A 17,608-nucleotide genomic window follows, 5' to 3' on the forward strand; every position below is an offset into this window, starting at 1 on the left:
AAGACAAAACAACGTATGATCTTTCACCTGCCTGGAAACTTTAAGGAGAAAATTATCAAAGCAATCCTGTACCAAGTATCCATTTGCTACTCAGAAGAATGAAGCTTCTTAACCAAAGGCTGATAAGAACTTGTTTTAATCTGTGGAAATGTGAACAATTTCTAAAGAAATTAAGGAATTGCCTATAATGACTATAGAGGACTAGAAATTAATAGTAGAAAGTATTTTGTATAGAACAGATAAATCCCACATGATTCTGAACCAAATTACTTAGTAGTTCTATAATCATATTTTAAGGGTTATCTAAATGCCAGGCAATTATAACTCTACAGAAACAGAATAAAAACTCAGTGTAATTAACATTCAAAAATCTTCTAATTTGTCCATTTATTCGCAGCTCATGCAACTTCATAATAGAGTTCATCAGACTAAATTATTTAGATATGCAGTCCTTGTGCCAGCAGTTATTAAAACAAACAACACATTTATAGTACATCTTTCTCTCAATCTGCTCGAGCTGAGCAAAAGCACATTTGAAGCTTCGAGACTCACACACAGTGTCCACTTTAAATAGAAAAATCTCATTGATTGCATGAAACTCGGGTCTCATTTTTGTCCATCGATCCCCTTGGTGACCTTCTACAGCATCAAAGCCCAGAGCGAACCCAATCTGACCCCGACTTTATGTGCATTATTATATTGAGAGACAGGAGCTACTTACAGTCCATGCCATTGTCTCCGTAGATATGTAATAAAGTATTCTAGAACTGCTCCTGCAGAGAACACTTCATGCACTCGGCATTTCCTTTTCTCTGTCTCTGTCTCTGTCTCTCTCTCCCCTCCAATCTTAAAATTCTTCTCTTTGCTGTGCTGAATGTTTTTTGGGGTTTTTTGCCCCCCCCCTCCAGTGGACAGCTCAAATGAGCAACTTCAGACTTTGAGTAATACTCACATAACTCTCAGTAAACAACATCCTTCACACAGATCTATAACTAATAATAATGCTCTTTATTAAGCTCTCCTGTGAAACAATATGTCTAATAAAAGCTGCTCTCCATGCTGTTTTAATTATAATAAATCACCTTCATTATGATGCATACTTCAATATAACATGCCTAATGCTTAGCTACCTGGGATACTACAATAATGAGGACAGAGAGTAGACATCTTGAAGAAAGTTATTTACACACACTGAAAAATTCTACAGTACCGTATTGCTTTGCAACATGAATTTCAACAACTTTTATCTTACCTTACTGTTCACAACATCAGAGCTGAGAAGAACCACCCCCCCTGAAAAATGCTGTTTACACAAATAACAGGACCTTGAATACATCCACTACAATACATCCATCCATGGAAAAATAAGTCCTTGCAGTGCAATCATTTCTCTATAAATGTATAAAAGTATTTTACCACCCTGTGCAACAAATCAGTGATGAGACTATAGGCTGTTGTGTGCTGGTACCTAGGGATTTCATGTCAAAGTCAACTTCCTTGGCAATCCCTAGAGAACTGCGCTGTGCACATTCTCGTGAAAGGTGTGAAAATCTGATTTTCTAAAATGGATCAGTAATTCTCTATGAAGGGGAAAAGGATCAATAAATCTTTGCTAAGTAGATTGTAAAGGAAAAATTATTCTTTCAGTGACAGTACATTAGGATCCTCCAAACAATCTCAATAAACTAAAGACATAGCATTTCTCTAGCAGCTACTTTTGACTTCTGATATATTTTCGTAATCTCTGATCATTCTGCAATGCACATACATTTATATTTGCTAAGCAATGTTCCATGTTGATGTTGATTTATGAGTGTATGCCATTATGCCCGGCTGTGAGTAAAAGAAGAAAATTATTAGCTGCTTGTAACCTGATAGATGTGATACAAGGAAATGTCATTACAACCATGCACACATATTTGTTTGTTACTGCATCTCTCTATACCTACACAAATATTCTGTACTCTGTATGTATATATCTACACATACACACTAATGTGTATTACATTGTGTATATCTATATGATTTTTTTGTACCTGTGCAAATGTATACGTGCAACATATATAGGTACAATTTCAGGCACTGAGAGTCATTTAGAACATATATAGCAACTGAAACTCTACTAGGTGCTTCACAGACCTGAGAGGTGTCCATCCAGTTACTGCAGTAGCACATGCCATCTGGCATTTGCACTATCAAATTGTATAGTCATGTTGCACCTAAATATGTGATTTTTTTACATAGAAGCAAAAGTAGCATTCACCTGAAGACAGCATGATAATACAGTTTACAGCTAGTAGTCAAAATATATTGCCAAGTCAGAAGTGGGCTCTGCACGCAAGCAGAAGAATTTATTTGTCCTTTTTACACAATCTCTTTTTCCTGCTGCAGAGAGTAAGAAGATCCTGCCAGAAGTGTCTGTAGTGTTGTTTCTGCAGCAGTGGTAATATGCACAGTGTGGGCACTTAAATGTCCATTCCAATTCTAAATGCCAGTGCCAGTATGGAACTTAACGTGCTGGGTTGCATTTCTATTCCTGGTGCTCCCAGCACACAAGTATTCTGGGTGGTAATCTTTGAGGGGATGCATGCTGAGGAGAGGAAAAAAGAGCTTTGTCCCTCTCCCTAATGCTGTGAAACCTGAAAGGGCAGGAGGCAGCCTCTGCTGCCCAGAGAAATCTACCTTCTGGAGACCAGGCTGTCTCTTGCAAGTAGGCTTTGGTACAAACACAGAAGATCAAGTCTAAATAACCAGGCACAGGCAGAAAAATTTTGAGTTTATCACTCTGAAACTGCCTCATGTTTGACAGAGCACCCCCAAATGACAGGGCATTTAAAGCCTATTTGTAGTTCTGAATGCTTTAAGATGCAGAACTAACAAAGCTAGTGACATCCTGAAAACTAAAGTTTCTCTGGCCTTTTTCAGATGGTGGAATGAGGGCAGAAGTCATCAATTTTATAGCCAAAAGATGCAATGCTTTGTATACTTCCATAGTTCAAGGAACATGCTTTTAAAGGATTTCCTAAACGTTTAAGCTTGTCTTTTGGTTTTTGTGGGTTATTTTGTTTTTATAAAATAGGACAACATAAACAAGAGTGCTTGAGAACAGGTCCTAGATCCCGAGGTTCCCGCTGAGCAGAAGCTCATCAGAGCACACTTAAACACACTCAACAATGGCACTGTTTCATGGGAGAACATGAAGCATGGGAAAACAGTTAAAAGTTGTGTCTTTCCCTCCCCATTATCTCTACTACCCTTGAGTCCACCAGAACAAATGAGACTAGAGTAACCAGACTTACAGTGACAAAAGGACATAAAGGAGAGCAACAAATGCGATACAATCAATTCCCAGTATAGTCATCTCATATCATTGCCATGAGGGATGAAAGGATAATATTAAGTAGTGTTGGACTGGCAAATCTCGTATCTACCCTAGGACACTGTAGTAAAGAATCACCAGGAGCTTGCTGCAGCTTCTCCTCAAACCTGTGTATTTTGGACCATTTCCGAGGATCGTCACAAAGTACTTGGCAAGTTCAGATGATGAACCCATCATCACAACATCTCCTTGCTGCATGACAAAGAGAAGAAATAAAGCCCATACACGTGCACATATGCTTGTGCACACACACTGGGGTATCACAGTGAGGCAGCATCAACATTTTATAGCTGGGTGCCCTATCTGCACTAGTCTGAACATTTGACCCAGGTGAAAACAATCCAGGAAACTAGATTAGTCATATTAGTCCTTCTTCCCTCGTATTGGGAACTCACAGAAACACTAGAAAGACATAGCTAGTCAGTGGCAGCCCCCAGCCAGTATCCATTAAAGGAAAACTCTGACCCATATAGATAAAATTATATACACAGACTATACATGCTCCCTTCTATCACAAAATCCCCAAACAATTTTGCATATTTCAGAGAAACATGCAGTTGTCTTCTTTTACCATAGATTTTGGAAAAAGTTATCTTAACTGAAACAAAATTATGGGATATTCAATATCCCTGCAGCATCATAAGTAAGAAACAAAAATTGCTAAGGGCTGATACTACTTGCAAAGAAACATGCTTTTGCCGCATCCAAAACAGAAGAATATGTCTTGCTGAGACACATGCCCATGATCTGCCACACCAGGTTTTACATGATACTACATAAACCCCATTCCCTCTTATACCATTGAGTATCTTGCATTACACTTCTGAGGACAGCCCCTCCTGAAGTCATAGTCCTTACTTGTGTGCAGCAATCAACTAAGCCAGAGTAGCACAAATAATCTGGTTTACTATGTAAGCATTTATTCAGACCCTTCTCTAGCCTGCACATCCAGCACCTCTAGGTGTTTGGCTCCCTCTGTTATTTACATAAAGGTTGCTTTCTTTTGTTTAGTTCAGTGACATGATTCTCCAGGACTGTAGGTAATATAATTTGCTGAGGAAAAATAAAACCAAAAACCAATCAATCAAACTGAAAACAAACAAACAAACAAGCAAACCCAGTTTTTATTTCCTAATATTTTCTAATATCACAGATAGGAGAACACTGAATTTAGGATTAAATTACTATATCTGAAATTTGAGAATAGTTCCCTCACAAAGGAAACAACACATACAGCTCACTGTCTGCCTACCCAAGCTGGATTTGTTGCTGCTGGACAAGAGCTATTTGGGTCAGGAAAGGGATTAATAAATTTTTGGTAGGTTGGTTAGTTGGTCTGGTTTGCTTTGTTTTTCATCTCCTTTATTGTTCTCATATTCAGACATGAATACAAAATCCCTGTGTCTGCTCCTGGAATGGTTGCTGCCCACGATTTGTCTGCATGTTTGCATGACTACAAGCAGGACAAGTCATGGGTGTCTATACTCATCCATTTGAGACTACCTATTTCTGACCCGCACTAAGAAGAACAGATGTTTAATAGTATGGGCCTCTGTTTTTTGAGATATTGGCTAAAATGCCTAAATACCAAAGGACATATGCATCTTCAAAGACCAATGCTTGTAATTTTCACAAAGGATCAAATCCTGCATCCACCAAAATACAAAATTCTCAGTGTTTTCAAAGAAGGGAGACCCCATCCAGGAAATCCAGATGGACTTTCTTCAAGGAGAAGCCCATGAAAGCATTGCATGTGAGGGTCAGGCTTTTTTTATATGTTCAAATGCCCAGAACAAATTACACCAGTGATGCAACACAATAAAATTAGTCTTACCTTATGTGCTTTAAGATGTGCTTTTCAGAATATGGAGAAGTTTCTTCCAACTACATTTTAAAGTAGTATTTTTTGACTCATTGTCCTCAAAAAATCGTGTTAAAGAAATTCATTAATTGAATTATACTTTCTGAACCCTTATATGAATGTTATGTGCACACATATCTGCAAAGTGTGCAGCATGTGCAAAATTCCAGAATATAATTCTATAACATACTGTTAGAAAATTTCATAAAGGAGCTCTTCTATGTCACAAGCTAAAATATGCATTTCTATTCAAAAGCACATTACTCTCATACAACTAGACAATGCAAATTTTCAAAGTTATGGAGTGACCCTGTAGAAAAGGCTGAAACTTACTTCTTCTCTTACTACCATAAAATTTCACCCAATTTCACAAAGAAACACAGCTCATCCCAGAGTAAAAAGCTTTTTCTGAGATAATTTAAAAAATAAAATAAAAATTGTTTTGAAAAGGAACTTATTCTGACCTGTTTTTTCTGCCCTTTAGAAAAAGTTATCCAGAGAAACCTTGGCAAGATGGAGAGATGGGCTGACTCATGAAGTTCAACAAGGACAAGTGCAAAGCCTTGCACCCAGGAAATAACAATCCTGTGCATGACTATTTGCTGGTGGACAGTCATCTGGAAAGTAAATTGGCAGAAAAGGACCTGGAGTTCTGATGGACATCAATTTGAATGTAAGCAAGCAATGTGTCCTTGCAGCAAAGAAGGCAGAGCCAGGCTCTTTTCAGTAGGATCAAGTGACTGGGCAAGGACTATGGACTGAAATACAGGGGATTCTGTCTGAACATCAGGAAATATATTTTCAATGAACAAGCACTGTCACAGATTGACTAAAAAAGCTGTGCAAACTCTTTCCTACTCAATAGCCATCTGGACATGGCCCTAGGCAGCCAGGTCTAGGAGCAGGAGGTATGGACTAGATGGCCTCCAGAGGCCCCTTCTAGCCTCAGCCCCTCTGATTTTGTGAATTTTTAATATTTTTCTTCCCCATGGGACAGTAGCAAGGAAAGGAAAGGAAATAACCATAAAAAGAACCACCCTCATCTACATAAAATCTAGTAAAGAAAATTTACCTTGTTTTGTTCAGCTTCAAGTTTTCCTGTGCCTTATCTAATAGAAGAGGAAACTATAAATACTGCATGGGGGAAGAAAAAAGGGCAGCAGATGAGGAAAATAAGCCTCACACAGCTAAAATGTGTTTAGGAGGGCACAGAAGGAAGAGCAGAGGAAAAGAGAGGACCTGTTTTAGAGACAACTAATTTCAGCTGCAAGCACAGTGAAGCAGAATAAGAATGAAGAAATGTCATTTCCATGTTCTTTCATTATACGTTTTGCAAATGGACATCTTGAAATCCTCTACTTTAGATGACCTAGTAAGCCTTCCATTCTTTGATTCATAATAAAGAAAAAATTAAAATTACCAAACAGTTTCCACTGAAGTGTTACTGTCACCCTGAAACACTGCAGTAATTTCTGGAAATGTGAAGAACAATTTTAAGGTGAAGAGTCTGGGAAGGAGACTTAGGTTTCCATCAGTTTCTGGCAATTCTGCACTGTTAAATGCTACTGTCACTTGTTTATATCATCTGATTGGTTAACTAACCATTAACATAGTAAACCAGTAATCATACCAAGAAAATGTCATAATACTGAAAGCCATATATGTTTTCAGATCTATATACGACTTTTAAGTGGATGCACTGTACCCTTCTCTCAGTTGCTTACACAGGTGATCTTGATCTAGTTTAGAAATACCAGAAATGTAAAAAATTAAGAAATAGCACAGGAGGCAGGTCCTCTGGCAAAACACCTTTAAAAATCCCTTGAAACTGTAGATGCCAGTGCATTTTTGCAAAGCAGGCGGCAAGACTGTAAAGCACAAAAGCTATTCATATTAATTTCAGTAGACTTCTGCATAAATGTACTCAGATCTTGTGTGGACTGCATGTGAACATCTAGGTCATGATCCAGCTCACTGACATAAGTAGAAGCAATATTACTGTACCCTGTATGCAGATTTGGACAGCATCCTTAGGATTCTTTCACAAGAAGTAACATTTTTATTTTAGTAAAAATACTGTCAGAGCTTCCACAATACTTCACAATAAGGTGACTCACTAGTCACATTTGTGAAAGACTAATATCATGGTAAATTAATACCATATTCATAAGTATTTTTTACTGGAAGTCACCATCTTTGGCTTGTTCAGTCAATTATCCAAATTATCTTCAAAACACAGAAAGAGTTATCTTGTCCCTTCTTCCCCCATCTGCCTTCCTTTCTTTCTTAGTCTTCTAGAATTATAACCAAAATCTTCAGAAAGTGTTTGTAATTATGTCACCAGCTCTACTCTCCCTGCCAAAAAGCCACTGAAAACCCTTGTGGGAAAAAGCAGTCATTCCCAGGTAAAAATGAAGAATTTCAAGAGCCATGACAGAGGAAGAGCAAGAGGTTGGTGGGAGAGTCTTTATGGGAAGAAAAAGAAATCACCTTTGCAGCTGGCTCTCTAAGAAGAAAGGTTTAACCTACCAAGGCCATCTGTGATAATTTGGTGGCCCTAATGAGCTGCAATCCTAACAAAATAAGCATGGTGTGCATTTGAAATAGGAATTAGGGTGATGGTGAGCTCTTTTTGGTAACATAAATAATTTAACTTTCTTTAGCTACCTTGCATACCAGCACTGTATTAGAGCAAGGTACCCAAGAACACCCAGAGAATGAAAGATTAGGCATTTTCACAAACACTAAAAAGAATGTATAGGTCACTGGAAATGGCTTCTCTGTTAAGATTTTTCTTTCCTCCTCCTCTTTCAGAGGCAAAATCAGGAAACAAGCCTGTGAACTACACTGAAAGACATCAAGTATATTTTATTGACCAAGCAAAACAGGTAGATTGCATCAAAAGGAAACTGCATGTTTTAAAATATTTTTAGAAAGGGAAAAATTTATGTTAAGCTGGTGCTATCAGCCCTCCAGTTCTTGCAAATATCTTTAAAAGGCAGGGAATGTGTAAGGAGAATGGCCTTTGCAGAGCAAAGCAGCATCACAACACACCTCCAGATTACTTCATGCACATCGTTGACAAGTCTTTTAAATATTAAGGGCTATGTTCTACTCTAGTTCTACACATGGGACTCCCATTAATGTCAGTGGGTATTTCACACCAAGTACAAGAACAGAAACAGCCCTTGGCATCTTTTAGTGTTAAAGAAAAAAGATTTCAATAAGTTTACTTAATCCATCAAACTGGCAGTCTCTAGCATTAGCTCCTGTGATAGCGCTGTCAATGCTTGGTCAAGCCTAAAAAAACCTTCAAGCTTAAGCAAGTCTTGACACAGCAGAGAAGCAGAAGCTCAAGATGGCCAACTGCAGGAAGTAAATAAACTTTCAAAAGCAAAGAGAATAAAGGATTAAAGGATAAAGAATATTATTTTCCCCCTTTATATCAACTTTTTCCAAAGAAATATATGTTTCAGAAAAAGAAACCTGCAGCTTGGCAGGCTGGGTGGCAAAAGAAAAGCAAAGACAAATTGGGGGTTGGGAGGAGTGGGAAGTAAAGTGTAGCTGCTAATCCTGCTAAGGCAGTTTTGCAGTATTGACTCTAGTGTATTGGGGGCATACAAACGTTTTGGCCATGCACTAACTAGTTTGCTTGATAGCCTTGAGTCACTGGAGTTAAAGGTCTCAGTATATATCTTAAGTCCATGGGAAGAGTGGATTTTTGCCTGAGTGAGAGTATTTCGCTGTCAGACACCCAAGTCAGAGCTTATCAATTGGTGTCTGCATGGGTTGAAAGTATAAAACAACTCTACTGATGCCTTCCTTTCCATTTCTCTACTACCCTCACATTCACAATTGGAACAGCCTCTTAACCACAGGTCCCTGTCACATTTTAAATTTTTTGTTTAGAGACCACAGAAGCCACACACACTTGTTAGCCTAGGGTTTTGAAGGATGGGTAACTACCATTTTGGGTGCAATGTCCTTGACTGGTGTATTAGCCCTCTAATATTAAATCTATATATTAATCTATTAAACTATTTAAATCTGAAAACTAGCAGAGCCAAATCTAAAATATAAGGCACTCTTCTCATTTAGTACCCATCTGGTTCAATTATCACTCAGGGCTACACTGTGGAATTTCTGTAATGGAGAAACTGACACTCGTACATGGTCTGGCTGAAAATGTAGCTAAACAACCCTGTTGAAATAATTTAAGATTTATGGGATACATGTCATTAGTATTTTGACCTGGGTACATAAAAGATTTGAAGCAACTTAAATTGTATTACCATCACACAAAGTAGAATATTTGAAGGAAAGAAAGAGGGTAGAGGTACAGGTAGTTGCTGGACAGTGATATGCAAGGTTTTTTTCTCCCCTGGAAAAATTGATTTACTATTTTTATAGTACTAAAAGCATCTGAACACAAACAGCATTTGAAGACAAAGTTAAAAGTATTACAGAAAGATGTGCCCTACAGCTCACTGTATCTAACAGGTCTGTTCTCTGTTTGCCTCTTTCTTCTGATGCAGTACACAGCTGACTTACTTGAACCTATCAGTTCAGCACATGAGCAGTAACAAAGCATAGCAATTCTCATGTTCCACTCCCTCTTTGTTCAGTTGCTCTTCGGGATGAGCTCCCTCTTACTCACCACTGTCTGTCTTCCCTGTGTAGTTACATCAATCTCTTCTTGGACTGTTACTGAGGAAAAGCAATTGTCCAGAAACAGAAGTCTACAATGTAGCTCTGGATAGGACAGTTTCCCAATGGTCGTTACAATCAATGGAGTCTCTTTCATTGACTTCTGTAAGAGTCAGATCAAAGCAAGACCTTTTCTTTAAGGTCCTTGTGAACAAATTTCCCCTGAAAATGACAGAATGCTTCCTGCAAGGAAATCTACAGAGAATTCAGTCAGAACTCTGCTTTCAGTTTCACAACAAACTTAGATTAAGTGAATTGCCTTCTGTAGTTTTCTGGTGTCAATTCCAATTATGGCTAATTCTGTGTAAAACCCTAGGCTTAAAAATCTACATCAAGAAGGGTAGGGTGAAGGTTAGAATCCACATGGGAAACATCATGATTTTGGGTTGCATTCCATTTGATGCAGAGATTCTGAATATTTTTGTTTACAGTTGAGGGAGGATGAAAAGGTTACACTAAAAGTGGTTTGAAGAAGTGTTTGTAAGAGGCAGAAGAACAGTAGAATAGATAAAATCATTTTAAAATCACCCTTAACTGCTTCCTCACTAATACACCAAAGAGTGCACCCAAGCACAAGTTAATTTATGTTCTCTGAATTCCATGGAGGAATTGAGCATTTCAGCACAATGGCCTCTGCTTGAACAGACCTTATATTTACAAACTGACGCTGTAATGAATTCCTAACCAGTTCCAATGTTATGGGAACCATAACAGCAACTTAAAATTATAAATCCATGCCACTAGAAGGCAATTCATTTGGACCACTGGGGACTCTATTGAAACAACTTTCCTCCCTGCTTTCACATATATGGTCCAATGGAACAAGTCCCAAAGGAAGAGTCTATTATTGGAAAGAAACTTTTCATCATTGCTCAGCAGCCATGGTAGATCACAGCAGAAGAGCCTGATATAACTACATTTCTGTCTGGTATAAACTTCTTAAACCAAATTGAAGTTTGTCCTTCTCTAGATTCTGCCCATTCCTCTGGGGAAAACAAAATCAATTATCTAATTAAACCATCATCTTGCATACATAAATTAAGCATATATAATTTTTATAAACGGGATCCTTCATAGTACATTTAAATCATAACTCATACTTTTGCAACACCCCATGGATAATTTTAAAAATGAATGAATGAAAGAATGCCACTATGACTAGAGAATTTCTCACACACACCTCTACACTGGCTTATCTAGTTTTAATGTCTAGGACTTACACAATGGCAAACTACAGCTGCTTAAATGACAACTATTGTTCCCTGCATGATGTTTGGTGAAATAAATGCTGAAGTATGAAATGCATTAGTGCCATATATATTATACACTGCATTTACAAAGGCTCAGTTCAGGGGGGATGGAAATTCCTCTCCACAGATAAATACAGCTTTCAAAGGTTTTTATTATTATTATTATTTTTATTTTTTTTCTTCCAAAAAAATATCTTTTTTTTTTTTTTTTGAGCATCTCTATCTGCTGGTATTCTGAAACTCAATGAAATACCTCAAGGCAAGTACTTGCTCAGTATTTCCTGTTGAAGCAGCACAAAAATGTTCTTTGTGTTATTTGAAGCAAGCAGCAAAGATGGCAACAGCACAGAGGTAGCTTTATTCCTTGAGGGAAGCGAAATTCCAACATCTATTTAATATATATTTATATGCTGTATAATTAAAAAGGTATCCCAAAGAGATCAACAGGCACTGATAAGTACTTGTTATTGAAAAGAGCACATAAAACAAGAGGAGTATGCTTGAAAGTGCAATGGAGCAGAATCAGAGGTGAGGTCCTATTGATGGGCTCCCACTCAAAACCACATAACAGCCAGCTCCAAACTGCAGTCCTGTGGTTTTTGCTCAGTTTACCTTCCTATAGACTCTAGTGGCTGCAGAGCATGTGGAAACCAAACCAAACAGTAAGACAATCTATAGCAAATTCTGGTTTTCTGTGTTTTTTTCCCAGCAAGTTTGGTAACCAATTGTGCCATCATCTGACGTAGAAAAATGTTGTCCTGGGTTGACACCAGTCCTGGAAACTGAATGAATGCTGATTTGGATGAGAATAGTTTCCTTTTGCAATGTTCCATTTGCTATGATCTCGAACCAAGAGAGAATCAGGCCAATTATATTGAAGGCAAACTCATTAGAGAGAAACATAATGCTTTAAAGAAGATAAAATATTCTTCATGTGTTTATGAATGAACTATCATACCTTTGAAGGAAAATTCAAGTACAGGAGAAAAAAAGTGGTTTAAATAAAGCTATACTCTCATTTGCACTCTATAAAACTATAATTACCTCTTTTTCCTTTCCTGAAATAAACCGGTACTCCTCTGAAGTCAATTTACAAGAGCCTCAGCTTATAAAAAAACGTAACCAACCTCCCCCTCCTGTAAAATCATTCAAATAAAGGCCCAGTTTCCCTACTGCTTTGTGCTAGGGTGGAAGAAAACCTGTTGTCTGCTACATTAGTGAGAAATAACAACTTCAGAGAGTCAACACATGCTGAAATGTTTCAGTTGAAATCAAACTCTGAGAAATTTTTTAAATGTTTTCAACACATCAGCATGAAGCATCGACCTAGTTGGAATCACTTAGATCTAAAGCAAATGCACTGATTGTTTTCACAGCATGATTTTCTTCTTCAAGCTGCAACAGGCAGACTGGCAACTGCTGTTTGGAAAGGTTTTCAGCCCCCTGCCTTAGACTACTGCAGCCTATGACACGATCAATAGCAGGGTTAGAAGGCAGAGGGAGCTAAGGAAAGATTATGAAGATGAGGTGAGTGACAGAATTGCCTTACAGGATTTGTTCTTTCACTCACCTTGAGTCTTTTCTGCACAAACAAAGATGGACAAACATTCCAATTCTTTCTCAGAAAGGGGACAGAAATGATGGAGAGACTGTGGCAGCACAGACAGCATTCTGCACTTTGGAACATTCTGCTCAACAGGTAGGACAAGAAAGAAGATCTTGCCAGCAGATATATTTTTCTTTGTATGAGTGCAATGGAGATACCACTAAAGAATACTCTTCTCTCATTAATGAGTATAATTAGCGTGCATGGTGAGAAAAGGTTCATGGTGAAATAAAAATCAAGCATTCTCTTTTAATCATTAATCTCAGCCATGCCTGTGCTATCTGCAGGCATCCCTGCTCAAGCTCTTCTGATAGCAACCATCATCTTTTGAACAAGCCCTGCTCCCTTTGAACTGGTGCATAATGGGAGAGTTCTTCAGACACCAGTCCTGATTAACATGCCACTGCACAGGACGCTTTTGCTGGCATGTTATAAAGACCTTACCATGCTGTTCTCCACCACCAGTTTATGAAGATACTTAGCTTGAACTTACTGCAGTCATGTGAGAAAAGATGGAAGGAAACAGCTCAAAGGGAATAAGAGAAGGCCTAGTTTACTGTCTCTTCAGTTATGCACAGAAGAATCCCAGGAGAAAAGCATATTTGGAAATTAATAGCATGCAGCAGACAGAATATTGTTGGGATCTAGTCAGTCCACATTTATATTTTAATATGATAAAAAGCTAGGAAATGGACATGAATTTTATACAGTTCCTTAAGTGCTGTACAGCACAAGTAAACTATTAACTGTAGGTTACACAGGCTCAAGGTCAGTGCAACACTGACAAGGATAAGGATCCCCAGACCCATGGCATGGGCTGATGTAAACAGCACTATATAGCAATAATGGAATTAACCCCCCTGCAGACCTCTTGTTTACAAATGGTTATAGCATCGTTATTTGTCCTGTGCTTACAAGTATGACTTTCTAAAATTCTTCATGCCCAAACAGAAAACTCTCCCAGTTCAGATGCAGAAAAAAACACAAGTTACCAGCCAATAAAGGATGAGTCCTCAAGTAATCATCATCATGTTTTAGCCTGGTTCCATCATCTCAAATATGAGAGACAAAAAATTTGGACATTTTGCCCTCCTAAAGAGCAGCCTAGTGGAAGCAAACAGAAGAATGAATTGAAGAGGGCCTTTATTTTTTGTTTAAAATTTTTTAATAAAGTGACGATAGGAGAGATGGTATGGGGAGCAGTAAGGGGCTGCATCAAGGAACACACCAGTATGAGAAGGCACAGCCCCAGGGTGACCACAGCAAGCAACCTGCTGGCCCCAGAGATGGCTGGGCCAAGCACCAAGGGTGAACATGTAGCACTACACAGACAAACACAGGGCATCCTATAGCAGCCACATAACCACAGCATGGGCTGGCAGATCTCCCCATCTTGTAGCACTGACTCTTATCCCTTCTTTTCTTCTGCAATAACTCAGCAAACAGCATTTCACATGTCCCTACAGTGTCTTAGATCCACTTCCCAATAGCTTTGCTTAATAAAATGCACTCGAATGTCCCCCTTCCCAGACCTGAACACTATCTGCTCCCAAGCTGTGGAACTTCAACTGCCCCAGGCTATGTACTATCCAGGTAGCCAGTTCACAAAAATAATTACAGGAAAACACTCTGCATGTTTGCTTTGTTTTTTTCTAAATATGAGACTTTGAGCAACATTTGGCCACAAGAGGCCATCTGTACCCAAAGATCCCAACAGGAGACAAAAATATGTATGCATTCAGATCCATGTTGAAGGCTTTTTAAGGGAACTCCTTTCAGATGAGTCTGTCACTTGACAGTATCCTTCCTAATCAAACAATGTTTGTTACTGGTATCATACTGACATCCAAGGTTTTAATTGATCTCACCTCAGGTCAAGATGGAAGTTCCTTACATGAACTGAGTTGCTTGGGCTTTGGACGGAAGGGTCCATCTGGTTTTTTCAACCATCTTTTAAACATATAATGTAACATGTGGGCAACAGACTTGAACTTAACCTCTTGGTTAGATGGATTTTTGTTAGGCTTTGAAGAACTTTGGGAACCAATATATAGCATCAATACTGTAAAAATCACCAAGAACTTGTAATCACTATGAGTTGACAACTAAACAGGGGTGCATTTACTTCAACTTTATCCTGCTAAGCACCAGACTTGAACACATCTCTCACAAAAAGACATGGAATTTAACTCATTCTCATGTGAAAGATGAGTACAAAGTCTGCATGGACTGGGTATCCCACTTAACCCTGCAAATTGACATAAGGAGGTATTTAACCAGAGAGAACTCTTTTGTACACCAGTTAGTTTCAGCTTCAGAACTACCTACCAATTTTCAGGTAAATGCAGCTACTTCACAGCAGATACAAGTTAGACCCTAACTTTTGCTTGTAGCTAGGCCATTAGAAATAACGTAGCAAAATAACAGATCTCTAACAGCTGCATTTTTGTCATTTATTGAAAATTCCCATTATGTATCGAGAAGATAGACACTAGAGATAAACCCCAAAAAGTAACACCAGTGTGAGTAGCACCGGGGCGAGTGAATGGAGGAAGATGGCAAGCATCTTTCTCCACACAGCAGATCACCTCCTCCTGTGGAACCTGGTTTGGAGGCATGCTTCCAACATGAGGTCACTTATACAGGCACAACTTTCATAGGCATCTCGTGGAAATTGATATTGGAACCACTGCTCAGAGTCCCAGCTGGGTACACATTGGTTTTGCTATGAGCTTCCAACTCCTCTGGCATAGCACTGATGCTACATTGGTTCCCTTTGCAACTCACAGCTTCTCTGGCTATTTAATTTGTGGCACTGGACAGCCAGTGGAGAGTAAAGAGGGTAGCTGTAAGTGATCAGAGCTACGTGCAAACATATCAGCACATCCAGGCCTTCCTCATGGTAAATTTTTCATGGACAATATCTGGAAAGGTAAAGAATAACATGTTGTCACCCTGAAAACTCAGCTTCTGAGCTTGCTGACATGGTTTTCTAAAGACTTTCCCAGGACAGTAACTGTAAACATAGATATGTGTACATTCTTTCTGTTACACATCTTGTGATGGGCATCTCTCATGGCCAGTGCAGTGAGAAAGTGCTATCCTGACCATCCAATCCCTGGCCATGATCAGAAGCCTATAAATCCTGGGAGGAAAAATAAACTCGCTCTTCCTTTCACCACACCTTGACCTGTGTGCATGTGATCTATTCATCTTCAGCGGTAACAACACGTAGAGAATTAAAACTTTTTACTGTGAAGTTTATCAAACTGTCTAAAAAAAACCCAAAACTGTTTAAGGTTTGAAATTTTTAACCTAAAGAATTTTTATCTTTTGTTCCTTGTCGCTCTATTGGGAACGGCGAGAAGAACGACACAGACTCTCTTGGAGTCGAACAGGAGAATCTGGGGTTTTTGCCTGTTGCTGTTTCATTTTTTAGTAAATTGCTATTTTTTCACTTCTATCTACTCATATATCTCTCTCCTTATTGGTGGAAAGGGATTGGTTAAAATTAATGGGGAGATAACCCATAAAAGTGAAGATTTTTTGCAAGATGCTTTTTTTCTTCCCAATTGTTATTCAACTCACATAAGAATTGCATGACTGTCAGTATTTGTTCTAATTTAATGGTATTTTAAAAAACTTTTTTTGAGGAAAACACATATCCTCACATACCAGATGATCTGAAGGAAAAAATCAAGATATTTCATATGCAGATAAAAACTCCTTTGACTATTTAATAGAAATTAGCCGAGCTGTTAGACACATCCTCCTCCTCTTCCTCTGGAGGACAGTTGGAGCATTTCCAGCCCACATCCTTGGTACATTGCTTAGAACACTTTTTTTAGCAAGCCAAAATTGCAGGCTTTTTCATTTGCAATTTACAATTAATTTTCCAGAGTTAATCTCCAGCAAGAATTTTTAAAAAGCTTTTTCAAGAAATTATTTGCTTTTAATTGCTGTATAATGAAATGCACAGTTCATATTTCCTTACTTAAGAATTATTTACAAGAGTTTAGTAAGACTTTCCTGTGTAGCTCACAGTACTTGCCTTCTTTTATAGAAGTTAGAGAGAAAATAGGCTTTAGAGTGGCTGCCTCAGACTTTGACATATAATTTTTAAATGCCTAAGTCAGAGAAAGTATATGTCAAATGAGAAATTAGAAATTAGAAGACACACAGAAAAGTTTTAAAAGTCTAACCAGGAGGAAGAAACCCATAGACTGACAATTACGAGATTTATAAAATATGCAAGTATATCTGAAAAACTGAAAATTCTTTACAAGTTTCCCTAAATTATGTAAATGGAGGTGTGCCAGGCAATTCTTCCATTAAAATATATAATTGTACAAGGTAAAAGATCCCTCTAGTTACCAAACGCAGTTTTGCATTGCTTTCCAAATCCAACAATCTAGAAGTTAATCAAGTTTCTCATTATTGTAGTTTGAAAGACAGGCGTCTGCCAAGGAAGGTGGGAACCTTTGGAATGGAGAATACGACCCCCTTCCCTCTGAATTATAATAACTTCGAAATTACGGGTCTTTCAGGCAAAGATATGGGAAAAGGAATAACAGTTCTTTACTAGTATGTGTATGTATAACAAGGCAAACAAGCAACAAGAATGGCAGCAACAACAAACAAGAACAGAAAACCCAATCAAATCTCTTCCTGCTCTTTAATTTCCCCTCCGGTGCAGTTCCGGGCACAGCCGGCAGGGGGCGCTGGTGGCTCCCGGCCAGGCAGGGCGGGTGTGATGATTCCCCGGCGCCAGCAGGGGGCGCTGTGGCGCGGGCCCAGAGACCACG

This window comes from Poecile atricapillus, chromosome 2 (assembly GCF_030490865.1).
Source record: "Poecile atricapillus isolate bPoeAtr1 chromosome 2, bPoeAtr1.hap1, whole genome shotgun sequence".
In the NCBI taxonomy this organism is placed as follows: domain Eukaryota; kingdom Metazoa; phylum Chordata; class Aves; order Passeriformes; family Paridae; genus Poecile; species Poecile atricapillus.